At 41.7% G+C, this 27,757-nt stretch overlaps 2 long non-coding RNA genes across 3 annotated transcripts; both read left to right on the top strand.

Annotated features, from left to right (window-relative positions):
* Window positions 1-6,543: 6,543 nt before the first annotated feature.
* LOC135456420 (uncharacterized) lies at window positions 6,544-12,539 on the top strand. 2 transcript variants are annotated; one of them, XR_010442537.1, is made up of 4 exons: window positions 6,544-6,598; window positions 8,959-9,048; window positions 11,421-11,568; window positions 12,244-12,539. It is a non-coding gene; the product is annotated as an uncharacterized LOC135456420 (long non-coding RNA). The 2 variants fall into 2 exon arrangements; XR_010442538.1 differs by lacking the exon at window positions 11,421-11,568.
* Window positions 12,540-20,524: 7,985 nt separating this feature from the next.
* LOC135456419 (uncharacterized) lies at window positions 20,525-25,466 on the top strand. The gene is made up of 3 exons (XR_010442536.1): window positions 20,525-20,588; window positions 24,650-24,806; window positions 25,268-25,466. It is a non-coding gene; the product is annotated as an uncharacterized LOC135456419 (long non-coding RNA).
* The last annotated feature ends 2,291 nt before the right edge of the window (window positions 25,467-27,757 follow it).

Genomic DNA, 27,757 nt, shown 5'->3' with positions numbered 1-27,757 from the left:
AGATTTTGGCCAAATGACTTCCAATAGCAAATGGGCATGAGGGAAATTAAAGATGGGTCATGAACAGCCAGAAACTGGGAAGAGAGGCAAGGTCAGCTAAAGAGAGCCTTATAATTTAGTTCCTGCTGAGGAGATAGATAAGTTTTACGTAGCCCTTAGCTTGACCCAGTGCATAAAAACAAATCCTGCAGCCAGCTTTAGAGATAAGCACAGCTTCAGAGTTCCCTGGACAGTGTTTTCCAACACTAATGTGCAGTCCAACCCAGGGACTTCAGCAAATGAACAGATTTGGCTGTGGGAACAGCTCAGCTTCCTCCTTTCCTTGCAGTGCAAGTTTGTGCAGAGGGAAAAGTTTACTCTTAAAGGTTTAATGCTATTTGTGTGATTTTGTTCTGTTTTGTGTCAGTATTTCAGATTTTAGCATATACTATGTAGTAAAACATGAGCATGCCACCTTGTCTAACTTTACCCCTGTTTTTTTGCACAAATGCTTTTAGAGTTGGTCAGAACTGTGCTTGGTGCTGTCCTGTAAAAGGCACAAGTCTCTCAAAATCAGTCCCTCATAGGCTAAACTTGTCCCTATCACAAAATCTGCGCTGTGCTCAGCCTGAAGTGGGCAGAAGACTCATAGCAGGGAAGGGAGTAGCTGCACAAACCTCTGCCTGCCAGAAAGCTCCTTTCTCAGGGCTGCCATGGTTGTGTTTTGGAGAGAGGGACAAAGGGAAAGCACTGCAAACAATGCTTTTGCCAAAGTAATATAAGCTTTTCAACTTTTTCCAAAAGTGTCAATTCAGAGCCATTCCTTGAGAAGGAGTGAGTAAAGGGTTTGATCCAAAGGCCAGTTGTCAGTAGCAGTCCTGCCCATTGGCTGCACTGAGGTTTGGATTTGTTCCTAAGTCCTACAGCCATTAAAAATTAAGTAAAAAGCCTTGGCAAAGTATTCCAAGCACCATAAACAAACATGTTCCCAATATGAAGTGCATTTAATGGAGTTTTGCAGCATTGGTCTCCCGGGCAAGCTCTGTATGAGTCTCTGTTTTCCCTCCCTGTCCTAATGGCCACAGCCGGGGGGGGCTGGTTTGAACTGTGAAGGAGGCTGGTTTTTATCCACATTGAGTGGAGAGGCATAAATTGGCATTCCATATCATCATAAAAAAAAAAAAAACTTCCCAGCAATTATTAAAAGATTCTTATCTCTTGCTCCCTACATGGATAATGAGATCCCTCTCTGCTGGACTGAGACAGCCTGTCTCTCAGCTCACTTAATGAAATGGACCCAAGTTTGCAAATTAGCATAGCCCTGACTCCAAACGTAACCTCTTGTTGTCTAGTTGTACATCAAGGCCCCTGGCTTATGTCTTTTCTTATTAACACCCCGTAATCATGTCAACCCTCTTTAGTTTTCATTTCCTGTTTCCTTTTACAAATTCACTTTTGAGTTTGGAGCAACATGTTGGATGCCTTTGGATGCACTGAGATTTTATTTTTGTCTCATTTTTAACATTATTGCAGTACAAGTTTATCAGTGGGTCCTGGGGTGGATCAGGGAATCTGTTTTCTGTTCCATATTTTTGCTGCTTGGTTGCTATGTGATCTTAAAGCAGCTCCTTTGTATGTGTGTGCTCATTTCCCTTCCAGTTTTTAAGGTTTTTATTTTAGACTGTAAAATCTCAGTGACAGATATTTTGTCTTGGCCTATATTTGGTGGGTGCCTTGTAGAGTGGTTTTCTGTTTCTCTGAGGTTGTCTGTGTAATAGACTATTAATAATCATAAAGAACAGTGATATTGGGCCCTAACAAACACAATATGCTAAAGGCTTTCTAAGAAGTCAAGAAGGATGAACCCTTTGAAACTCTTTTTCTTTCTCTCTCCCCTGATGTGAAACTTCATTGTTGGACCTTGAGAGTAATAAATCAAAGCAGCTGAAAGAAGAGAATCATGATTTCTTTTGCCTATGTGTAGCTGACCCAATCTGCCTTTGATAAAGCAGTGGCCTTCCACTTTATCCACTACCCTACTAATTATCCTTCACTTTCATGAGCAGTAAAATCCACTCACACATTAGAATAAAAAAAGAAACAGGGATGTGATTAGTTGTGTACAGATAAGAAGCAGCCCACAGCGTTAGCTGGGTAATAACATTTTCTAAGGCTCCTTTTTTTTTTTCCCCTGGAATTCATTTCCTCTCACTTACATCCATTGCAGTAAAAAGTACTTACAGTTTGTAACACAAAAGATAACTCTTCAATGCAAAGCTTTAGTGTGTGTCTTTAAAAGATTTACTCCTTTATCAAGTATTAATTTAAGAAAGGGTGCCTTGTAGGTAAGGCAACGACATTAGTCGTAGTCTTCAGGGCAGCAGATTTATTAATTTAATAGGTTTATCCATTTTACAGCTTGGATAATCATATTTCACCAAACTGGTACACAAGGAGTCCTCAGCCCATCTGACAGCTTTATTCTTGTGTAAGTTAACAAGCACATTTTGTACTCGTGACCTTGTGAATTGTACAAGTGCGAGGAGCTGGAGAAGAATGACAGACCAAATCCAAGGAACATGTCAGCATTTCAGTTTTCCTGAGAGAGATTTATAAAGGGAGCAGTGAGGAACCCCAGCTGAACAGGGAACTTAAACATTTTTTAATTTATTTGGTTTAAGAAAATATGCAGAATTAAAAAAAAAAAAAATTAGTGGAATGTTGATTTAAAAATTAAGGGCCTAATATGTTTATCAAATATATCAATTTAACGGTGGAATTGTTCCTGACTATTCTGGAAAAGAATTGGGCTGGGTTTGTCTAAGGTAAATTCCTTTGGTACATGCTCGTGTTTACTCCTTGTGTTTATCTGTGCTGGCTGTGACCAGTAAATTCCCTTTATAAGTGCCTAAAATTCTTGAAACTGGCTAGAAATTAGAAGATTAAGGAAAGAATGGAGCCAAGATTTTAAAAACACCTCGATAAAAATAATTTTGTAGTTAAACCCCACAGCAATATGTGTTGCTTGAAAGCATTTCTTATTTGCTATATGAGAAAGACAGCAAGCACACACTTCTGTACTGCTTGGCATTTATTTTCCTATTGAAACTGTTGGGAAAAAAAGAAAATATTTCCCTATTTGTTTAAAAGCTTCACTTAAAACTGCACTTTGTAAAAACCATGTTTTGGTGTCTTGATGAAAATTTGACTTATTCAGGAAGAAGATATTTCCTGGGAAAAAATAAGATTCAACTGAAAATTAACTTGTGTCAGAAAATTTAACATAAAAGTTGGGGCTAATCCTACTCTGCCTTTTAATAAAAGCAAAAGCTGAGCTACTTACACTGTACTAACTGCAAGCTCTTCAAATAAAAGAGCAAATACATGGGACCTCATCATAAAAGGGTCCATTTGGCAGCAGGGAAAGAACAGAAAGAATTGTAGACCTCAGGGATTTATTTTCATTTATATTCACACTCCTTTATGCCATTCTTGACACTTAAAGAGGAGTATTTTGTGCAAATCAGAATTAGGCCACGGAGACAGAAATTTCAAAAGCTTTGAGTATCAGTTGAACATGACAGGGCAGTGCTGAGATATATTGTGCCCTTAATTTACTCTCCTCTACATCTCTCACTTGCATTTCACTCATTTTTGAAGGCAGGTGATGCCTTTTAAGCTCCTCTTTGCAGGTGTCAAGGTCTGTGTGCCCAATTTGAACACAGAGCAGTCAAACATTTGCTCTAAAAGTTTAGAAAACTTCATGTCCTCTTCCAGTCACTTGCACTTTCTGGTTTGTACACAACAATAGTGTTTGGGTTGATTGTGTTGTAGGAGGACATTTATGTTTGCTGGAAAATTCCTTTTAAAAGGAAATATTATTAATCACGTTGGATTTTGAGCTGTTGTATTTACAGCAATGTCTGAACTTTCACCATAAAGTTCACAAACAAGTGTCACACAAGGAAAACATTTCTCTTGCTGCTAAAAATTTAGTGCTGCTGCCTGCTGTGTGCTAGAAAGAAAGAAAAAAAAGATACTGTATGAACTCCTGTTTGGCCCTTTTTTTAATTTTTAGGGACTAAAAATCTAATTGTGTCCTTCCTTTAGGCATGTTCCCTGCAGGTCTGGCAGGACTGCTCTGAGATTTTTTGGCTGTTTTTTTTGGAATCCTGTGTTTATTTTCCCAGCTGGAAATCTGCAAATTGAGGTGATATTTCCAAGGTATTGTCACACAACTGAACCTCCCATTAATTTCTGGCCACATGAGGCGCACGAAGAAGGTGGCCAGTTGTGCTAGAGGACCCAAAGCCCACCCTGCCTAAAAAATGGCAAAAAAGGAACTTCTTGTTAGACATGACACCATTGTCCCAGCAGGCTCTGGAGCTTTTGATCATTCCTTTTCTCTTCTCCCAAGCTGGAGCCTGTCTTTTGCTCAATCACAGGGATGTGTTTTACTTGGCTGTGGATGCGTTACCGGTTGGGATCCCTAATTATTATCAATTTGCAGATTGCCTGGAATGTCTTATTAAAATTCCTGTGGAATGATTGATCATAATCAAAAAATTAATCACCAATCAGCCCTGGCAATTAACATTAGCAAGTCTATTTGCATATATCTGGTAATTTATGCTGCTGCTGGAAGAAGGGACTTTTCCTGAATGTTATTGATTAGGGGAGAAGAGCCAGATGCTTCTTTCACTGGGATTTGAGCTTTTATTAATAGGGCTGGGAATGTGTAAGGAGCTGAAATCTGCTCTGACATGGGCATCTTCAAGTGTCTGAAAGAATTTTCTTACATATTGAAAGTGTTCTATTTTGCTTTGACTTTTGGCTCTTGTTTGCTGTAGGTGCTTTAAATCCATTAGGATAAAAACACACCGTGATCTCAGGCCAGGCAATGAGATTTTCATTGCAAGAAGTTATTTAATAGATGCAGTTATTTAATGCTATGAATAAGGAATTTGCAGGCTTGCAATTAATTTGATGAATTGTGGTATTTAAGCTATGAAGAACTGCACAGCCAAGTCCTAGTAGTGGTTGACAATAGTCTGCTCTGTTCAATCAGGGGATTTTTTAAAATAAATTTTTAATATTTTTGCATTTTTTTTCTTTTTAAACTTACATTTTTATTAATGTATTTGAGATTTATTATCCAGTCATCAACACTGATTTTATTTTCAAATTTGCTTGAAATTGCTTATGGGATAATACATCTGCTTGAGATGTTCTGTGTCTGGTCACAGTTTCTGGTATTTATAATCTTTTTTGCACTGTAACCCTTGGTTTTGCTTCAACACTTTTGTGTGTCTCTCATACCTGCTGCTGTAACTGCAACCACATGAAAATGCACAGTCTGCTATCATAAATTCAGATTAGTTTCTCATTTATAACTGCTTAAATATTAAGAACAAATTAATTTAAGCCAATAGGCAAAGTGATAACAGTTTATCCTCTGGCCATTGCAGCCCTATTAGTGATAGCAGAACTAAATCTATTCCAATAACCAAAGAAGGTCAACAATTTAAGTGACAAAATTATATTGAAAAGAAAGGCCAGCAAAACCAGGATTTTTTTTCTTCAGTATCTCAATTTAAAAGGTTGAACAATGCAAAGAATGTTTAATTTAAAAAATTTGCATTCTTTTGAGACGTATTAATTCTTAGTTGTAGCTTTGTTGTAGGCTAGAAATCTTTATTGTTCATAGAGGATTTTAGAAGAACCTCTTGTATTGAAACTCTAAAGCTCTGTGCTGATTTTAAAAGTGCTCTCTAAAATACATGAGCAAATAATGGGAAGCTCTATTCCTAACATAGCCAGATTGGTTTGTTCTCTGATGTCAGCTCTGTGCTTATCTCTGTCTTTCTTGAACAAAGATCTTTCTTCTTGTTTATCTGGCTGTTTACACTAATCTGTTTTGCAAGCTTTGAATGCCTGTGTCCTTAATGCCATTAATATATCTCTCTGGGTCTCTTTACTGAATTTTTCTCCCATTATTGATTTGAAGTGGGAACAAATCAGACTCCAGCTCTGATAAAACCCTCAGCCCTACAGTTACTCCTTTTCCTTTTGGTGAGCATTAAGTGACCTGGGAAGAGTCTGGTCAAACCCCCCTGTACCCTGAGATTAACCAGTTATCACATCTGGATTTTGCTGAAGTTAGTTGGTAACTAACATGAGATCTTGTCACTGCAAAGTTGAGGGGTTAATTGAAATCAGAGAGGCAAAACCCATTCCACTGTCCCGTTAATTACACCCTGGCTCCTGCAGCCCCTGTCCCCAGCACCACAGGGGACAGCTGCCACCAGCTCCTGTCACACAGCTGGGACAGAGAGCTGCACTGCCTGAGACACTGGAGACATAAAAATGCCTGTGGGAGGGGAAAGGGGCATGTGCAGGAGGGGAGGGGGCTGGTGAATGCCCATACATCATCCTGAGCACAGGATTACCAGTTGGTGCTGAGAGATGGTAATGCTCTGGGATTTATGGCAGGTGTGCTTTGCTCAGGGCAGGACTTTGGTGGGGGAAAATGGGCAGGCCTTGGTTGGGATCCTGGGAGAAGGGCAGTGGTTTGCCAGGATAGCTTTTATGCTGCAGGACCACATATTACATTGGATGAGTAATTATTTATGGTTAAAATATATCAGTTTCCCTTCTTCTATCACCAAAGTGAAATGAATGGTGGATTTTTTGCTAGTAACTATTAATTATTAAATGTTGTGATGTTAATGCTCTGGGATTTATGGCAGGTGTGCTTTGCTCAGGGCAGAGCTTTTCTTGGGGAAAATGGGCAGCCTTGGTTGGGATCTTGGGAGAATGGCAGGGATTTCTGGCAGTGGTTTGCCAGGATGGTCTTTGTGCTGCAGAAGTTCATATTGCATTGGATGGGTAATAATTTATGGTTAAAATATATCAATATCCCTTCTTCTATCACCTAGGTGCTATGAACAGTGGAATTTTTGCTATTAATTTTTTGCTATTAACTATTAATTACCAAAGGTTGTGATGGTAATGGTCTGGGATTTATGGCAGGTGTGCTTTGGTTGGGGAAAATGGGCAGGCCTTGGTTGGGATCCTGCCTGACTGGAAGTGGTTTGCCTGGATGGTCTTTATGCTGCAGAAGTTCATATTGCATTGGATGAGTAATAACTTATAGATAAAATATATCAATTTCCCTTCTTCTATTGCCAGAGTGATATGAACAGTGGAATATGAAGTGGTTTGCCAGGATGGTCTTTATGCTACAGAAGTTCATATTGCATTGGATTAGTAATAATTTATGGTTAAAATATATCAATTTCCCTTCTTCTATCACCAAAGTGATATGAATGATGGAATTTTTGCTAGTAATTATTAATTACCAAAGGCTGTGATGGTAATGCTCCGTGATTTATGGCAGGTGTGCTTTGGTTGGGGAAAATGGGCAGGCCTTTGTCTTTATTCCCTGATTTTAATCCCAATTTTTTTAAATCTGGGTTGAGGAGACTGTTCTCGATCCTAGGGGGTGGCAGTGTGAGTATTGCAGTCTGGAATTAGGGCAGTGTTCCAATCACAGTGAAGTGTTTAAATCACCAATATGAGTTTTAGGAGTAGTTCTCCAATCTCTTGTTACTCAGCCCCCAGAAATAAGAATGTAACAGGGCTGGTAGGAATTTCTTTTCTTTTTTTTCTTTTTTTTTTCCTGCAAACACATTAAAATGAAACATCTTTGTATCTTCTTTCAAAAAGGAAAAAGCAAACACCAAATTTTTGAAATTTTTAAAATGAAAACTGAAAACTTTTGAAGTTCACAAGTCTTATTAGTTTTCAAAAAACAAACAAAAAATCTCCTAAAAATTCTCTTGTTTTTTATAAGCAGGAGCAGCATTTTCTGGTTGTTTCTTTAACTAAAAAAAATAATCAAAGTTACTTAGTTCTACTTGATTTTAACGCACAAAAATTACTTTGAAATGTGATTTAGCTTCTGACAAGCAAATAAAAATTATCATTTCTATTCTGTATACACTTAGAGCTAATACTTCATAAAAGCTTCTCCTCTGATGGGGTGACAACATATATAGACTATACACAACCACAAAAGGTTTTTCCTCTGTAATTTATGTGCCCCAGCCACACACTGAGCCCATGCACTGCCGAGGAGGAGAAGGTAAATCAATCAAGGGTGATTTCCAGTGAACAGCCATATCACATCTACCACCCATTTGCTCTTGGCTGGCTGAGAAATGAAGCAATTTAAACCTATTGGGTCACACTGAAATGGGGGCCAAAATCTTATCAATGTGCTGCACACAACGGAGCCTCATTTCATCTTCATTTCCAGAGGTCCATGGGCTTGCAGCGTGTCCCTGCAGTCCATCAGTGTCTGTGGCATTGCAGCCAGCCCCTGGCTGCTCAGCTGGTGCCAGAGGTGGAAAAAAACAACTCTTTGGTATGAAAGGGGAGGGTCTAGGTTGGAACTTTTTTGATCTGCCTAAAAAAATACAGAGGGAAACACAATTAGTGGTCAGTTATAATGCAGATATGAAGATAAGCCTGAGAAATCCAGTATTGGGGTGGGAAAAGAAATGTTCTCCGTTCACTTGCCTAATGTTTCATATAATCTTGGAAGTGTTCCACTGCCTGACCCTCATGTTTTCAGATTATTTCCACATCTGTCTCAAAGCTGTACCCTCCTCAAATGGACCGAGCAGCTAATTTCTTAGTTAAAATAATAAAAATAAAATGTAAGAGCACCCCAAGCATGCTGAAGCTCCCCACAGCTCCTGCTCTGTGCAGAGGAGAGCACCTGGAAAGCCTCAGAGCAGGAGTAACACACGGCATGAGTTTACCCCTGGCTTTTCCTGTTCCTTGTTTGCTTTGTATTAAAAATTAAATTCCACACAGATTTTCCAATGGTTGCTTGGAAATTGGATGTCTGGCAGCCCGGAGAGAGGTGTTGGAATTCTGCACCTGATTGCATTTCTCCCTTCTGCCCCACAGGAGGAGTCAAAGGTTGTGGTCCAGAGGAGAAGGAGCTCGTGGGCAGCAGGTTCTCCTCAGGCTGAGAGGAAGCTTCTTCCCTTTAATATTGTGAGTATGCTCTGTGTGGATGTAAATGGATTTAGCAATCTGGTCCAAAATAAACTGGCATGAACAAGAAAGCTGAGGCTGACCCCAAAATAAATTGTTCTCATCCTAAACATTGACCAGAGGAGTAAAACAAAGCAAGCAGAAATAGAGGCAGTTCAGAGCTAGGCACAAATCTTCATCCAAATCTCTTTTGGTTTTTAACCTGCTTAAGGAAGAATAAAAGGGCTTCTCTGAACTGTAACACTTCTAAACAGCTTTCTGATAACTTCAGAAATGAGAATATTTTAGTATCTCTTGCCATGTTGCTGTCTCCAGTGTGATGTTACCCTTCTCCCAAGGGACCTGGGCTGGTCTGTGCCAGGGTCACACAGGAAGGTTCACAGCAAAATCCCTCACCTGAATCCTCCCCAACACTTCAGAGTGCCCTGGGATGCTCGGCCTTGTAATGCCTGCAGGGATGTCACACAGGAATGGGCAGGGACACCCAGTGTCAGCATCTGCTATTGAACCTGCCCTGCTGGAGTGGGGCTCTGCACATTATTTCAATAAATCTTCTCTCTCCAATTTAGTTAGGGAGACAGAAATCTGTCCTTGCACCTGGGTGTTATGTGAAACAATGACAAACAGTTAACAGCAGTATTTGCAATTCCAACTATTTAGAAATTGTGAATCAGTTTTCCAAATATTAGAAATAATGAATTTTTTTTAAAAACTATTTCAAGTTATGTCTAATTTCTGCCTTCTCAACTCTTTTGAGTGCAGTTGGTTTACTTGTGAAGTATTTAAACAGAAATACATGGATGGCTCTGAAGCTTGCTTTTAAAAATGACACTCAGCTTCTGACATATTCCTGTCTTCTAGATCTGAGCTTTAACAGCAAGACCAAACATTCTTGGTATATTTATACGTGCTAATAAATGCAAACTCCTTGCCAAAACCATATCCCCCACACTATGCAGAGTGCATCAGAAGTGAAAAGTAAATTAAATCTGTGACTGTTTCCTAGTTCTGTACTAGAGGTTGCACAAATTTAAAGCAACTATGGGTTATAGCCAAATTCTGTTGCATGGGTTTCATTTACAGTAACATTGCTGTTGTCAGCTAGCCAGTAACCTCTATTCTAGCCATCAAACATCATCATTAAAAGTTCAAGATAAGTAAGAAATATTTAATATAATAATAATTTTTAATTGTCTTCTGTTTTTCTGTTGGGTTTACCTTACATTTTTTCCCCTCTCAGTTTTGTTTTCATTATTTATTCAAATAGTGACAGCTAAAACTTTGAAAATGAAAGTTGAGATTCATGACAATCACCTAATGGCTGAGGCCAAGGTGGTAATGAAAGCATCAGTCATCCTGAGACCGGTAATATATTCAGAGGAATTAACAAAATCACTTGAGCTGGCAGTGAAGGAGAGTTTGTCTTGTCATCAGGTCGTTCTGCCTGTATGTGATTTTATTTTAAGACTGTTGCTGCATTCTTTGGGTGTTTAAAGACTGATAGACTTTATATAGATTTTCTTTTTAAAATACGCTCTTTGAAACATATAGGCAGGGTTTGCAAGCAGACAAGCCCAGTCCAGCTCTAGCTTGGTGTTATTTAAACATGAACAGTCTTCTTCTTGGGACTGGTTCTCACCTGGCCAAAGGATTCCCAGTGCTGCACCCTGGGACATCTGTGTCCCTCTGCCCTCATGCAGACAGGGTGCAGTCCTCAGGGCAGCAGATTCCTCCAGCCCTGGTGATGGCAAAAATTAAATTCCCTTGACTCCAGCTGTAGTTGTAAAACTTTCCAGGCACTGAGGAGTTCATTACGTTTTCTGTTTGTGAACTCCTCAGAGCTTGATGGAGTTTGCCTGCTCCAAGGAGCTGTGCCAGTGATGTTAGGAAGGGTTTTAAAAAAGAGAATATTCCAATTGTTACCCTTAATTGACATAATAGTGTAAAACTCTGTGTAGCTTATTGGCCTGAAAGAGAAAATCGGGAGATTTCCAAAAAACATTGTTTTTGGAAATCTCCCCATATGAAATATCCCAGCCCTTGTATATTCCTTGTACACATAATGCATGGAGAAAATAAGCAATAAAACACCAGATGGATTTCCTTTGAAACGTAATTACTATCCAGGTGCAGTCTCCACCTTTCATAGTCGAAGGTTTCCATCATTTTAATAGTATTCCTTTAAGTTATAGTATCTGAGCTATCAGTCAGTGGGAAAAAAGAGAGGCTTCTCCTCTCGGTTCTCTTTTATCCTGGCTTTTTGTCCTGAGAATGGGAATTGAGATGCCAACTGATGCCCACCTGGGCACTTGCTTTCAGTGGGGGACACACCAGGCCTGGGGAGCTGTACTGAAATTCATTTCTCTTCACAGAGAGCCAAGCAAGAACATTTTTCCCCTCCTCTTCTCCTTGCAAAGAAGCAGACCAATAAAATAATAATAATAATAAAAGGCATAACCAGTCTCCCCTCCCATTCTGACATGTTGAGTGCCAAAACTCAGATCAAGTCTGTAAGGCAAGGTGAGAATGCAGTGAAAACAGGGCCTTTATTTTAAGGGCAGAGCTGTGAAGTTTTTAACTCTCTCAGGGCTGCTGGCTGTGCCTCCTCGCACTGCACACAGCTGCTGAGGGGACTCTGGGTGGTGGGTGAAGAAAGGGGAAGTGGGAGTTTAGCTATGCACAATATTTCCCATAAGAAATAAAGCAGCAGAGTCTCACCTCGCTGCCTGTTTTTCCACATGTATTGAGACAGGAATGTATTTATATAACCCTATTAAAAGGGAACACTCAGTAGCGAGCTGGGTCTTTAAATAGCTACTGTTCTGCATATTCCTGTCTCCAAACTCCTCAATTTCAACTCACACCCACTTACATTCTTTTGACATATTCCTCAGGTTTGGGTTTTTTTGTGACTTTGGGGTCAAATCCAAAACTTATTGAAAGCAGTGGAAAGACACTCAGTGAATTCAGTGGAATTTGGATAATACACTTAGAGCTCAGATACCATGGTGATAAATGCAATAAATTACACAGACAAAGGTGGCCCATTTTGGGCTAGCTCTGCTTCGACAGAAACAAATTAAACTGTTGCTATTGACTGCCGCAGGAATTGGTTCTGCCCCTTCCTTGGTGGCATTTAAGCAGCTCTCAAAACAGTTTGCAAACAAGGGAAATATCTTTATCTCCCATTTACAGAATGGAATAAGCTGAGAAGCAGAGCCACGGCTAAACCTGGAAGTAAGGCAGTGCAAAAGAGTTGGAATTAGACCCAGATACCAGTCCCTGGACCACCCAGTGGAAAAAGAGTCTATTAGGTGCCAGCAGGCTGGCAGAGCCTCCTGGTGCTCCGAGATCAACAGGAGTGGAGAGGGCAACCAACATCATCCCGTAAATCCTGGGTGTTAATGAACTGCACAACCCTGCAGAAGCCGTTTGTTTTTACCACCAAGATGCATTATTTCATCCTTCCCCCACCTCAATGTTCATATTTTCCCTTTGACTCCTGTTATTTTGGTTCCATTTAGCAAGTTCACTCTTGGGTTTTTTTTCCCCATGTCCCTCCAGCCACCTTAGTTTGTCTTTTTTTTCTCCTTCTTTCCCTTAAAATCTTTTTTTTTTCCTCATTCAGTGCACTAAGTGGATTTACGACCCATTTAGGCAGCTTACAGTGGCATTGCTTTTACAGTTCAGAGGCAGAAGGGCCATAAAAAGATTTACAGTTACAGCAAGAGTCTGTTGCATGGAAGTTCGAGATCCAAATTAGACAAAGGGTGCGGGGCTGTGTGAGTGGCCAGTAAAAGAAGCTTGGAAACAAAAACAAATTAAACTGCTGTTAGAGGAGGAGATTGGGGTGGGGACAGAGAAGGAGGAGGAAAAGTTGCCTGTTAACTTCACGTTACTATTGCAACAGCCCTGTTAATTCTGTTATATAAAGCCCTTTTTCCTCCTTTTTTCCTCTCTCAATGTTGTTGTTGGACAGATTTCCTTTGCAAACACAAATCTCAAACTGAAGAGCAGCAGCTTCACACAGTAGTTGAGATTCCAAGGCAGATATTCCCAGGATGTTGGCAGCTGTTTTTGCTGCTGCTGGGACTCCAGAATACAAACACCAGAGAACAAGCCAAGTGGCTGAAGGAACAGTACGGGTCTTGGAGGCCTTCAAGTTGCATTGCATCAGGATAGTCAGGAGAGGCTGGAAACAGAGAAAATAGATATGATCCTTTCCCATACCAGATTTTTAGTAGAAGCTGGAGACAGAGAAATAGATTTGATCCTCTCCCACACCAGATTTTTCCTGCTGATTTCAAATGAAACAGAAGACCAGGCTTGACCAGATCCACTGAGATCCCCTCCACTGGAGTTCTTGGCATTGTTTGGTTCCTTGGACTTTGTTTTTCGGTGTCTTGCCTATTTACTCGCTGTGGTCTCATAGCCCTCCAGTAAAATTAGTGTTAGTGGTGGTGGAGATTCCACTGGGATCCTCTGAATGAAAAAATACTCTATCAGGATAGACTATTAATCCATGTTCTTTGCTCCCACACATTCTCACATGGAAATTCACACTCAGGTTCCAGGATTTCTGTAAAATGAGAAAAGAAATCATGATGCTTTCCCTAAACCATTCTAGGTCTTGTTCTTCCTCCTTCAGAAGAAAAATCTCCTAATAAGAAGAATGGTCATGTTTTAGAGAGTTTTGGCTAGGTTTTTTTTTTTTTTTTCCCTAGAAGAAGAAGCAGCAAGAGATAAGCTTCAGCCCAAAGCAGAAAAGACATATCACCCATATCACCCTATTAAAATCTAACAGCTAATTGGCAATTGCCAGGAAATTGGACATCCCCTCTCCCTTTTCCCTTGCCCAGCCCTGGGATTGATAAATCCATAGGTGCTCCTGGCCCCTCTCAGGGCTGCACCCATGGGGTGCCTGCTGCTGGTTTTGTTCCCTGCACCTTCCCAATGCTGGGCCCAGCATCCCTGGCAGCTCTGCTGTGCTGCTGTCCGTGTGTCTGTCCGTGTGTCCCCAAACCCCAGCTGGACAGGCACTGATGGATTTCAGTGGCTCCTGCTGGAGATTTTCAGCAGGACACAGAACTGTTCCCAGTTCTGCTGTGTCAGGGCTGTTCTCTCTCCTCCTTTTTCAATCTCACTCGCTCTCGCTTCTGCCTCATTCCCTTTTTTCTTCTTCAGTGAGAAGGGCCTTGAACTTCTGGCAGAGTCTTGACATATGAGAGAAAGCACTGAAAAGGAGAAAAGACTGTATTTTATGAGTGATGGTTAAAATGTATTCTTGAAGTACAATTTTTTTTAAGATGAGTATAGTCGGGTGGACAATGCAGCAATTTCCATGAAAAATTCTTAGAGTAGCAAAAGGTTTCATTTTTCTGGAGAAAAAATATTTAAAATTAATATAGTCTTTTTACAGACCTACTACTTCTGTATTTCTTGTTGATTTTTCCTTTTCCCTCTTCTTATTATTTTCATTTTTCTTTTATATTTATACAAGACATATAACTCCCAGTTATAAAGTTTAAAAAACTCAAACAACCAGTAAACCAGTAACTTTCAGACTTTATTATGATTGTATAAATTTTAAAACCAAATCAGTATTTTCAGTTTCAATCAAAATGGCAAAAACATGAAAGACATTATGGAACTATTTTGAAAAAATCTACTGTTCTTTTTAGAAATGGGTGTGTATTTCTAGGGGAAGGCTGGTAGGGCAATTCTCTGTTTTTGTAAGAAAATGGGAATTTGAAAGGTAAGTGTAATGGCCACTGATATCACAGGTCAAAACAGCCAGGATCCAACGCTGGCTGGGTCTGAGATCATCAGAAAAGGCAAATTATTTTTTCCTCTGTTTAAATTGTTTTGACTCCTTCCCCTTTTGTTTTCCCTCCCACTCACCACCTGTTCCAGAGCAGACAAAGGGCCAGGCAAGGGGCTCCCCTCACCCTGTGTGTCCCTGCTGGATCCCCTGTGGCACTCCTGGGGGCTCTGCCATGCCCTGCAGCCCCTGCACACACAACCCCAGGGCAAATCCCACATCCCCAGCCCTGCTCAGGCTGCTGAGGATCACAAACCACTTTTCCTTACCCAAGGAGGGGCCCCCACATCCCCTCTGAGCTGTTTTGGGCCCGGAGAGCGCAATGTGCTCCGTAAACAAATAACCTGTGTTTGTTTAACTGGGTCATTACGAGCTGAGTCCCACCTCAGGCACGGGACGTGGGGAGGAAGTGGTGGGACAGGAGCAGGAGGGGAGACAGCAGCAGCCTCAGACCCAGAGGGCTGCGAGGAAGCAAAATATGGATGGCTGCCAGAACAAATGCTGGGCCTTTTGGGAAACTGCCCTGAGGGCTGCTGGAAAAGCCAGAGAACAAAGGGGTGCAGGAAGGCACCAGGGATGCCAGACCTCCAGGAGAGCCCCAATCTGTGGGCAGGTAGCTCCAATCTGTGTGAGCAGCTGGCACATTGCTGTCCTGCTCTGCTGTCACAGCTCTGACCAGGCTGTCTCTGGACGCTGAGGCCAGAGCCTCTGGAATTCTGGAGTCCTGGGGCATGAAGCATTACAAAAATGAATGGAAAAAAAGGAAAATGGAGTTTGAAAATAGCAGCAATTCTCTGAGTCTGTATGTCGTCTACCTTTTGGGACTGGAATGAATAGCCTCCAAGGTGGCTGAAAGTCAGTGAGGCCTCATCGAAGCAAAATGTTGTGTTAGAGAGAGCAGCATCTGGGGGTATTCCTGGATATGTTTCCTCCCAGGCTGATCTCCTTAAGTTTATGGCTCTCTGGCTTATTTATTAAATTTTATTTTTGAGGTTTAAATCATTGTGAAAACTCATTGTTAGAATAAAATGCCCATCTCAGCTTCTGCTTACTCAAAACTGATTCAAAAACTTCGTATTTCCAATCCTTGATTTCTCTAGAATTTTAATGCCATGAGCCCCCTTTTTATTCCATGAGAGACTACAATCAATGTGGGTTTGGAACCTGAAGTTCCAAAGCCTGCAGGCGGCACCCAAGAGCATGGAATATGACTTCTCCAAGCTCTCTGTGTTCCTTGGCCACATTCTGGTCTCTGTCACCTTACAAAACTTTGCTGGGGATCAGAGACAAGGATCTGATCCCACATTTTAGTCAAATGAGGCTTCACTGATTTACAGCTGAAAAAAACCAATATCTGCCACAGTTTCTTTCATCCCAGGGGTGATAACTTGATTTTGTTGTTCAGTGGTCCATGGAAGGCTTTTTGGGTGCTGGCTTTTGGAGCTGGAATGGTAGTAAGGAGTGGCCATAACGAGCTGGGGAGCTGCAGAGCCTCAGCTCATTGACAGGAGCAGAAATGACTCACAAACACACCAAAGCAAAATGGGCAGTTGCAGGGATACAAGAGTGGCACAGTAAAGAGGATATCCTGCCAAAACCCTGTCTAAGTGGCCATTAATGGACATCTGAGTTTTGCTAAATTATTAATGTGTCTGTTGTGTTTTTTTTCCTTATAGATCTTTCAAGGAATTTAGTTTCTGTTCCTTTGCATTTAGTTTCTGTTCCCTGAAATGTTGCTTTTGAGCCTGTCTTCTCAAGCATGGTGTGTGTCTAAGGCAGATTTCCAATACCAGTTCCTGTCTGTTTTGGGCAGAAAACATTTGGCCCCAGGTGTGTAAGGAGGCAGATAGCTCTCTTTGTTCTCCTGAGATAGTTTGGAAACTGAGGTGCAACCAGCCAAAGTGGGATTGCCAAAGGCGAGCTATAGGTCTCTATAATAGGCAAGAACAAGTCTTGTCCTTTGACTAACACAAAGTAGTAGTGGAACTCTAAAAACAACAAAAATGAACTGTCTGAATCTTAGGCCCCCAGGGGTTCTAAATAATACTCTTTTGTCCATCTCTACCTGTAAAAAAAAGTCTCTTCTGTTGTCTGGACTGAAAATATCAGTGTGTTGCACTGGCTTTGCCATCTCACTTTGCTGACTCCCACAATGCAGAAGTATTAGAGAACCACAGAAAAATTTGGGCTGGAAGAGACCTTAAAAATCATCTCATTCCACCCCCTGGGGCAGGGACACCTTCCACTGTCCCAGGTTGCTCCAAGCCCTTTCCAGCCTGGCCTTGGGCACTTCCAGGGATGGAGCAGCCACAGCTGCTCTGGGCACCCTGGGCCAGGGCCTCACAACCCTCACAGGGAAGAATTTCTTCAAAATATCTAATCTAAACCTACTCTCTTTTGGTTTAAAAACCATTCCCTTTTGTCCTGTCACTACAAATACCATATAAACGGCAATATCATATAAATAGTTGGAGGAGAAATACTGGTAAGAACTAGTCTCCCCTGAATATAAGTTTTCATGTCCTTTTTCAGATTTTCTTTTGTGTCTTTTTGGTTAGAATGGCTCCCCCAGAAGGCTGTAATAGGCTTTGTTTCTTGTTTCTGAATATCTGGGGAGTTTTGCCACCTTCATCCCAAATCCTGGCTGTTGGTGTGAGGAGATGTCAATGGCAACACAGCAACTTATTCTTTTTCTCACCAGCTGTTATCCCTGAGTGCCAACTGAACCACTTTGGCTTCAGCTTGTAGCTCCTGAAGGGATGTAAACCAATATAATCAAACATAGCCCAGTGCTGGGGGAGTCAGCAGGGCTGGATTTTGGGTTGGTCCTTGCTGAAGATGGGGGATGTTCACCAACATCCACTGCCGATGTGGATCCAGGGAGTTCTGAGGCAATTATTGAGTATTGATCACCAGTTCTAAAAGGTGGACATGACACTGAGTGCTCTTGTCTGCTCTTAAAAATACCAGGGAGGTCACAAATGAAAGTATGAGCTTAGCTCCTAATGATGGTCAATTCCCTGAAACAACCCAAACCTTTCACCATATCCGCTTAGGACAAGGTGTTCTTCCTCTTCTGAAGCACAAAGGAAGGAAATGTATCTTCAGGAAATGTTTATTTTACCCATGGATTGTCTGAAGCAAGGTTTGACAATACCCGGAAAAAAAAAGTCCCCATAAAATTAATATAAAAATAGGTGGGGTTATTGACAAAATGCAGGATTTTTATGAGCTAGAGAGAAGAAAATGTGCTGCAATGCTCTGTGCCAGCAGCTAAAGTGCAGCTGATGTTTGACCCATGGACCCTCCTGACTGCAGCCAGGTGAGCCAGGGGACAGGTCCCTGTCCTTGTCCTCCATGGGCCATTGGCACATCTCAACACAGACATTTGAAAGGAGAACCAGTGAGATACTTAATAATAAACACTGGAAGGAGAGATGCTTCCTAACCCTGAGGGGTAATTTAACCCTCCAAATCTACAGAAGCCTCTTTCTTCAAACCTCAGAAGATGTGTTAGACACATTTCTTCTACACAGAGGCTCAACTCCCTCTCTCTTTTTTAGCGCATTTCTTTATCCTAGTCATGGAGAGCTGTAGCAGAAAACTTGAAGGCTGCTGATCCCTGCAAATGAAATCTGTGAGACTGAATGCCTTGGCTTAGAATGAAGGAGGAGGAGAAGGAGAAGGAGAAGGAGAAGGAGAAGGAGAAGGAGAAGGAGAAGGAGAAGGAGAAGGAGAAGGAGAAGGAGAAGGAGAAGGAGAAGGACAAGGGGGAGAGGGAGAGGAAAGGAAAGGAAAGGAAAGGAAAGGAAAGGAAAGGAAAGGAAAGGAAAGGAAAGGAAAGGAAAGGAAAGGAAAGGAAAGGAAAGGAAAGGAAAGGAAAGGAAAGGAAAGGAAAGGAAAGGAAAGGAAAGGAAAGGAAAGGAAAGGAAAGGAAAGGAAAGGAAAGGAAAGGAAAGGAAAGGAAAGGAAAGGAAAGGAAAGGAAAGGAAAGGAGAGGAGAGGAAAGGAAAGGGGAAAGGGAATATTTAATTCCCTACAACAGAGATTTGCCCAGTGTCCTCCTCCCAGCCTTCACAGAGACATCCCCTTGGTGCTGGCGTGTCCCTGCATCCACTGCAGACCTGTGACCTCCTGCTCCTCCAGGCTGGCTCCAGCGAGCCACGCCGGGGCTGAGCTGCCTGAAATAGGCTCAGAGAGAGCCTTCCACAGAAACCTCTAAATGGGTTTTAATGTCTCCCCGCCGTAGGATTCCCGGAATTAATTTGTGTCTGGCTTTTGAAATCAGGGATGTTGTGTTGAAGAAGATGGATGCTCTAAGAAGTATTGGAAAGAATGAAGGGCTGACAGGGGTGGTTTATGCAGCGAGCCTGGCCATGGATGCAGAGTAGTAAATGTGGTTGGTTGATTGAGATCAGATTTTTATTTATTTTTTCCAGTGGCGACGCCCATGTCGTTTATTTATTTATTTTCCCCTTTCACTTCAAGGCACATAACAACAACGCTGTATTTTATAAATCCCTGTGATTATAAATCTCGTAGGATGTCATTCTTGGTTTCCTCAGAGGCCAGGAGTCTATACCCACAAGAGACAGATGGGAGAAGCAGCCAGCAAACCTTCTATATTATTGCAGAGAATTGCAGGAACTGGTTTTGGTTACACCGCATGGGGAACACAGAGTCTGCACAGAGCATCTCCATTTACTGCTTCCTCTGTGAGCAGCCAAGGCAGGATTGCTGACACTCCCTCCACACAGATCCTGGGCAGGGAATGATGCCCTGCAAAAGATGCAAAGCCACGGATTTGCATCAACTCTTTCTGTTATCCTGCTTTGAGGATGTAGCCTAAAAAATGTTAAAAGTGCTTCATGCAACTGTGCAAATCTCGTGTAAAAGTCCAGGTTAGTTCACCTCCTTTCTCCACTTTTACTCTGTGCCTTGTCCCAGCAGAATTGCTCCAAGAACTGCATGAAAAAAAGCATCCTCTTGCTATGTCTTGCAGGCAGCAGTGGCAGATGAGACTTTGAGTTCCACAAGGTGTGGGTAGCAAAAAGAGATTGTTGCTGTAGGATGAGTCAGGTTGTGCTGCAGTGTTAGGAAGTGGGTTTTTTTCCAAAATTTAGAAGATTTTTAAAAGTAGAGGATTTAGTTTACATTTTTTCATGAGGTACAAGGTCAGTTGTGGAGTGAGAGCTGGATTTAGATTTAGAGTCATCTCTCAGCTTTGAAGAAAGAAAAAACAACAACAGGCGTGTTTGATTTTGGTGCTTTGCTTCTTTTTCCTGCTGCCTTGGCCATGGGGCTGCCTGTGGTGTTGTGGGGGCAGCCCCACAAGGTCTCTGGTCCTTCCCTCCTCTTCCTATCATTCACCTCCTCCCCAGCCCTACCAGAGTCAAATATAAACTTTCTTAAAATGAACACAAGATTCATTCCACTTGACCAGGCCTGACTTCCCAGAAAATAAACAGAGAGAGCAGAGCCAGCCAGCCCCCTCTCCTGGAGCTGCCAGCCTCCAGAGAGCTGGCGGGTGACCCAGAACTGCTCTGGGCTTTCTGTAGGGGAGAAAAGGGTGGAAAGGAGACAGAGCCCACCTAAAGGATTTCCAGGGTCTGCTAAGTGTCTTAATTATCACAATTCTGATTTTTTTCTTGTTTCAGTCTCAGTTGGATAGCTGGACACAAATGCCTCACTACCCTGGAAATGGACCCAAAGGAATCAGGTCAGTAGGATCTATTAGTGCTATTGATAGAAAAGGATTCTTCAAAACTCAGCACTCAAACAAATCCAAACAGGTCAAAAGCCAATTTCCTTTATGACCATTTTTACAGTTATCTTTTGTTTTCAAGGGACAATGGTTTGAACTTAGAAGGAGAGATTTAGATCAAATGTTAGGAAACAGTTCTCCCATGTGAGGGTGCTGAGGCCCTGGCACAGGGTGCCCAGAGAAGCTGTGGCTGCTCCATCCCTGGAATTGTCCAAGGCCAGGCTGGATGGGGCTTGGAGCAACCTGATCTACAGGGTGACAAAACAATCTTTAAGGTCCCTTCCAACACAAACCATTCTGTTAAATATTTCTATAAAAATGAAAAAAAAAAAAAGAAAACATATAACAAAACCCCATCATCACAGAGGCTGTGTATATTCATTGAAAGAATGACTAAAAAATAAAGAAAAGAATATGCTGAACAGTTTTCCAGCCCAGTTTTGTCTTAGTTTCTGCTATGCAGAGGTCACTCAGTACTGCACTGACTGGGGTGTGCCAGTGCTGTGCCCTCTGCCCACGACAATGGACAGTGAGTGGACACTGGAAAGGCTTCAGTTTGCTCTCCAGGGCAGCTCTCCAGACTCTGGATTTCCCCTGGCCTCTGTGCCAGCTGCCAGCTGTGGAACACTCTCTCCTTCAGTGCCTGGCAGTGTTCTGGAGGCAGGGAAGCTCTGTGGTGCAGCTGCCCTAAAACCACAGCGCCGGCCGTGACCTTTTGTACTTGAAGTCCTTGATTTTTTCTTAGACTCCCAAGCCCGCAGGTGTTATCCCTGCAATCCCTGGGAGCAGCTGTGTGCAGGTGATTCTCTCTGAAACAGCATGGGAAAGAAACAAGTGTAGACAAAATAATAAATACACCTGTACAGGCCTCCCTTTCCTTGCAGACAGGGGATGTTTTGGCACCCAGGTCAGAGTTATCTGATATGTCCTGATCCCCTCTCCCAGCACTCATCACCTTCTCTAAGTGACAATGTTTATCTGCCTTTCTTTTCCCAGGACAGGTATCTTTGATCTCATCTGGTCTCACTGTTAAACACTCTCTCTTGCAATGAAAGCATGAGCTTCTGATCCTCTCTAATCCCAAAACATCCTGTGTGATTGAGTCTCTTGACTTTTTTCACCCTATGAGCAATACCTGAAGTTATTAAAAAAAAAAACAAAAACAACAAAACAAAGAAAAAACCCTCAAAACAAAAAAAGAAAAAAGCCAACAAAAAGAAAACTAAGTAAGGGAGTCTTTACACTGCAGCAAACCTGCTCTTTATGGGAAAAATATCTTGAACTCAGCCAGCTGCAGCATTCCCTCTTGGGAGCTGAGTGCAGAAAGCAGCAGTAGCCACAGTGCAAACTCAGGCACCTTCCTCTGTGGGTCTCCTGCTCTGTAAATATGTGATGATATTTACAGGCAGCATTAAAGAGGACAAATATAGTTAATGAGGATTGAACACTATTTCTGCAAACTACTTATGTGCTGCTAAGGATAACATTCAAGGTTTAAAAATGAAAATCAAGGGGAAAGGTTTATTTTCATGTTAGGTTTCAATTTGCTACATTTTTTGTGTCTTTACTATCTGCTGTTTTCCTCTATAAGCATTATCTATTCAAGACAGAACAGATTAAAGCTTATTGTTAGGCCCCTCTGTTTTTTTCTTCTTACTGTTTTATCTCCCAAGCAACTTTATTTGGTACAAGACAAATAATCTGAATTCCTGAAGTCAGAAACAAGGAGTGGGAGTCCGGGAAACTGGCTGCTGATCTAATGCAGTTTTTTGCAAGTGTGGTTATGGTCAGAAACTCTAAATATGGCACCGTGTTACTGTACACATGGTGACTGCACCCTGTGTGTCAGGGGCTGAGTCACAGCACTGCAGTTTACTGACAAAAACATGTTTTACTACTCTGGGTACTGAGGAGTCAATAGAGCTGGGAGTGAAAGTGTTGAGCTCGTTGCATGGTCACCAGCTGAATCACAGAATCGTGGAAAGCTTTGGGCTGGAAGGGATCTCAAAGACCATCTCTTGCTACCCTCTTGTTGAATTTGCAGGCAACTCTGACATGGGAAGAGATGAGAATCTTGACTCCATGTTTCAGAAGGCTGATTTATTATTTTATTATACATATTATATTAAAAGAAAATGATATATTAAAACTATACTAAAGAATAAAAGAAAAGATTTCATCAGAAGGCCAGCAAGGATGGAATGATATTAAAATCTTGTGACTGACCAGAGAGTCTGAGACAGCTGGATTGTGATTGGCCATTAATTAAAAACAACTACATGAGACTAATCAAAGATGTACTTATTGCATTCCACAGAAGCAGATAATTATTGTTTACATTTCATTTCTGAGGCCTCTCAGCCTCTCAGGAGAAAAGATCTTAGCAAAAAGATTTTTCATAAAATATGTCCATGACCTCTTGATGCCTTCCACAAGGCCAGGTTCCTTACAGTGGGTTTGGTGCCTGCCCAGGTTTTTTGGTGGTGAGAGGGCTGGAAGCAGCAGAAGGGACATGATTTGGCCAGTGGATGCTGAGGTGTGGGTTTGCTTGGCTGGGATGAAGAAGCTGTGGAGGGGGGATCACTGCTGGCACCCCATAGTGGGGCTGCAGGAGGGGAGCACAGTCAGGAGAGCTGTGATGCCCATGGCCATGATTCTCCTGACGGGAAAGTTCTGGAAAAGTTTTCTTTCCAGCACCCTGAAGAACAAAAGTCTTTCCAAGCTTCATGGAACAGAGTTGTCAGCTTATGGCTCCCTCTCCCCCTGCTGCAGGAGAGGCTCCCTACACCAATGAACCAGCAACAGTTTGATCTTCTCAACTTTTGAACTGTCTTGATCTGAATGATAATGACAGAATCTACATTAATATAATATTATTTTTATTTTAACAAAGCCCCCTTTTTTTCAGTCTTTTAATAAGTATCCACTAAAGAGCTCAGCTGGCATTCCCATACTGTCCACATTCATCCTAACCTTTAGTATTGACTGACTCATGCAGTATGCATCTGCAAGAGTTGTTCATGGAAAGTATTAAAGAAATGTAGTTTAATATTTGGTAAATAGGATGTGTCTTTGTGCTTGAATTCATGTTTCAAATGTCTGTGTTTATGTTATTTATATTAATATATTTCTTGGGCTGCTTAATAATAGTAGCAATTAAGATAATAACAATAAATACTAATAATACTGAGCTCTTCTGCTTTTCATCTAAGGAGGTCAAGACTCAAGGGTGTACCTCTGGGGCTGGTGTAATGTAGATCTGATCTCCTCCTGCTATTTTTTCTTGTGGAAAGTTAGGAATATCATGTGAAGATCAGATCACCTCTATTTTGGCCTCTGGAATGTCTCTTAGGCATTATAAATACCAGGAAGAAACAAAAAAATTGGAAAGAAAACAAGCACCAGGACATTGAAAAATATAACCACAAATACTGACCTATTTGGGATTTTTTTTCTCATTTAGCAGAATTCTATTAATACTGTAATTAAAGCTATTTTGTAGCCTGGAAGCTTGAGCACCTGGCTCTTATTAGAGCTGGCTCCATATTGCACGGTGAAAAAAGCCAAGAGGACAAGAGAAGAGATGGCCCAAAGGAGAACACAAGAGGGCACAGTGGCACCTGTGGTGCACTTTTTGTTCTCTGGCTTTTTGAATTGTTGAGGGCAGGTTGAGCTCAGAGCTCTGTTTACATGACATAAATAATTACGGTAACAGGGGTCATTAGTGGGAACAGTAAAAATTTAATTTTGTCAACTTGGAGTGGATTATTTACTAGAATTTATTTTTTTTTGGTGGCTGAAAGATAGATGTGATGACTGTGTCATATAAGGTCAATATGGCAATAAGCCCCACTGCAAGTTTGACAGAATTAATGTGGGCAGCCAGTAAGAATGTACTGATTGTATTAAATAAGGTACAAAATGCACATTCCAGGCAGGTGTTTCTGCACTTTCCTCATCAATTCCACTGTTCTTGTATTGTATTGTGCTGATGGAAACAAATTCTGTGATTTCAGAAACAAAGGACGCTGATGCTGCTTTTCATCCTTCTGCCCAAGGAGAATAAATGTTTGTGCAAACCTTTTTTCATGTGGCTGCCCAGAAATGACCCGAGTGAAGCCAAGAAGTTGAACATTAAGCAACCTCGCCCTGGTGATGCTGCTGAAATGAGAGGTCAGTGGTGAAAACTTTCTTCTGGAAGAGTTAATGGTGTAAATAGATATGTAGATTGTATGTTAATGGTGTAAATAGATATGTAGATTAATGGTGTAAATAGATATTTGTAAGGAAGTGACACTATAATAAGAAATAAGCAGAACCCTATCTCAAATGTGAGGTTGAAGCTCAGAGGTTGCAGTTGTCCTTAGATGTCTCAGTGGGACGAACAACCTCCTTGTGCCACAGTCACCTACATCAGTGGGCTTTTGTGGAGGGAGAGCTGGGGGAATAAGCCCAGCAAAGGGTTGCAAACAGCCTTTTTTGGGTCTTTTCAGTCACCATTTCTAACACTGACAGGAGGTTACAGCCTGGGCCTTCACAATGGGAATTGTGGTTGAAACCTCTGAAGGCTGTAATCCATGACATGGCGTTAAATCACAATTACAAATGAACATCTCCCCTTAATTTTTTTTCAGTGAAGTTGAAGAAAGGCTCTTGTCCTCAGGTATTATTTGTAAACAGAACTTCTCCTCCCATCCCAAGCAGCCTCTGGGGTTTCTCTCCCTCCCAGAAGCCAAGCTGTGCGCGGAGCCGCGGAAGGAAGGTGCGACCCTACGGCGCGCGCAACAAAGTACAGAAACAAGATCATTAACATCTTAATATCCTGCCCTGACATCTCACAAATTATTTTAGACTTCATAGCCAATGTAAACAGGTTTGTTTTCAACTCCCCTAATTGCCTGCTAATTGAGAGCAGATGCAGGCCTTAACTTTGAGCAGATAAAGAGCAGCCTCTTCTCTGGGGCTCCGCGTCTATCAGGAGGTCTCTGATGTGTGCTCTGAGCTTCCCTGCTCAGTGATGCCGAGGCAGAGGGGGATTGCAACGGCTCCTCTTGCCTGAACCTCAGCGAGACAGAAGGGAAGACAGAGCTGTGGGACTCATCAGTAACATCATCATCATTATTGTTTCATTTCGTACTCCAGTGCACTTTCTGCAACAGCGCAGATCTCCTTCTGGGGGGGGAGTTCTCCGAATTATAGATGGGCTTCTCGTTATGATAGAAATCACTGGGTTTATGAAAAATGCATTGCTGTCATATTCCATTATCTACTTCCTCCCATGCTGCAATCCCGTAGCTTGCAAGTCATTAGATTCTTTTTCAGGGTTCCTTTGAAATAATCCTTTCAAAAAACACTATTCATTGGGTATGACCCCAGAGAGATACTGTCTGGTACTAAAGCTCTCTTTTAGTTCTGCGAGGGAGACCTGTAACAACAAGATAAGTGCATGTATATTCCAAGTAATGTCTGGAGTTTGCTGCCTCCCATTAAATGCAATAGGAGCTTGCAGTTCAAATGGTAGAATTTTGCTTTGTAAATGTAGGAGAAAATGGAGTTCAGATATATAGGTAAATTTGCATTTGGTAGTGATTTAATGTTCCATGGGTCTGTTTTAGCTCCAACTTAAATATTACATTAAAACCATCAATAAAGAAAAAAAGGAAAGAAAAAAAAAACCCAAAAAACGTGCTAACTGCTGGGTTCAGAGGGAGTGGATGTGATTTTGTTCTTGCTGTCAGTGTGGCAGTGAGCTGCCTTTTACTTTCTCCTCTTCATTTAGCAAGTCAGCAGCAGCAGCAGTTAAATGATAGCCCTCCGGTCTTTCTTCAGGACTGTTTTTGCAAATGAAAGCAGGAACTGCAAATCCTTGTGGTTTTCATATCACTTACAAGGTGTTTTGTGAATTTTAACATTTTTGCATCTATCTGTGAAACAGTGGAGGGGATGGAAGTATGAAGTGCCCTTTGTGCAGGGAGGCTGCATGGCTTTGTACCACTGGGTTCAGGAGGTCCTAAAGGGATATTGAAGAGAAAATAACAGCCAAAAATTAAAATCTTTGGTGGCTTGTAAATGATAAATGGGTTGAAAGAAAAAAAAAAGGGGGAAGAGTTAACATCTAACCAGTGTCTTTCAGAAATACCTAAAGCACCTGGTGTCTGGATTATGAAACATTATTCAGTCCCAGAACCACAAACTCTTCAGGTTTTCACTGTGATTTCTTCACAAAGCACTTTTTCTCTCCCAGGGCTGGCTCCAGGCCTCTCTGTGAACACAGAGTCACCCCTGCTCACATTATCCCTCTCTGGAAAATTGCCACAAACCTTGCAGAATCCAGTGCTGATCTACCAGCACTGTGAGGGGTTTAATAGGAGGGCAGGGGGCTTGCAGTCAGTAGCACAAGGCATAACAGAGTAGAGCAGTGGTCCATTAAATCAGTGTGCTGGGGCCCAGGCATTTACAGTCACACAGTCAGATGTTTCCAGTAATTATTTCCCCACAGCATTTTTATTAGGTGCTCCATAAATAATATTCACTTCCATGCTCTTCTCACGGTCTTTTATTTTTAAAAAAAATACAGTAGGAGAGAAAAGAAGGGGAATTCACTTTACTTTAAGCTAGATTTTTCAGGTAATTCTGTTTTTGAGCCCTACTGAAGCAGATATGAACTTGGAATATATGAATAAATTAGGTTCTGCTGACCAAACATTGTGGCCTACAACAATCATTGGACCAGCTTAATGCAAGAATCATAGAACCACCATAGGATCACAGGGTTGGGAGAGACATTAAAAGTCATCCAGTTCCAGCCCTACCATGGGCAGGGACACCTTCCACTGTCCCAGGGTGCTCCAAAGCCTGTCCAACCTGGCTTTGGACATTTCCAGGGATCCAGGGGCAGACACAGCTGCTCTGGGCACCCTGTGCCAGGGTCTCACCACCCTCACAGGGAACAATTTCTTCCTTATAACTAATCTGAACCTATTCCCTTTCAGTCTGAAGCCATTCCCCCTCATAAAATGACTCCAGAAAACCCCTACCCACTGTTAGGTTTCTATTTCAGATTTAGATTTGTCATGTCATGGTTCCATGCAGACCTAGGACTGACAATCAGTCAGCACTGGGAC

The sequence above is a fragment of the Zonotrichia leucophrys genome, chromosome 20 (assembly GCF_028769735.1).
Source record: "Zonotrichia leucophrys gambelii isolate GWCS_2022_RI chromosome 20, RI_Zleu_2.0, whole genome shotgun sequence".
In the NCBI taxonomy this organism is placed as follows: Eukaryota; Metazoa; Chordata; class Aves; order Passeriformes; family Passerellidae; genus Zonotrichia; species Zonotrichia leucophrys.
This window is presented reverse-complemented; position numbering and strand designations above follow the sequence as displayed.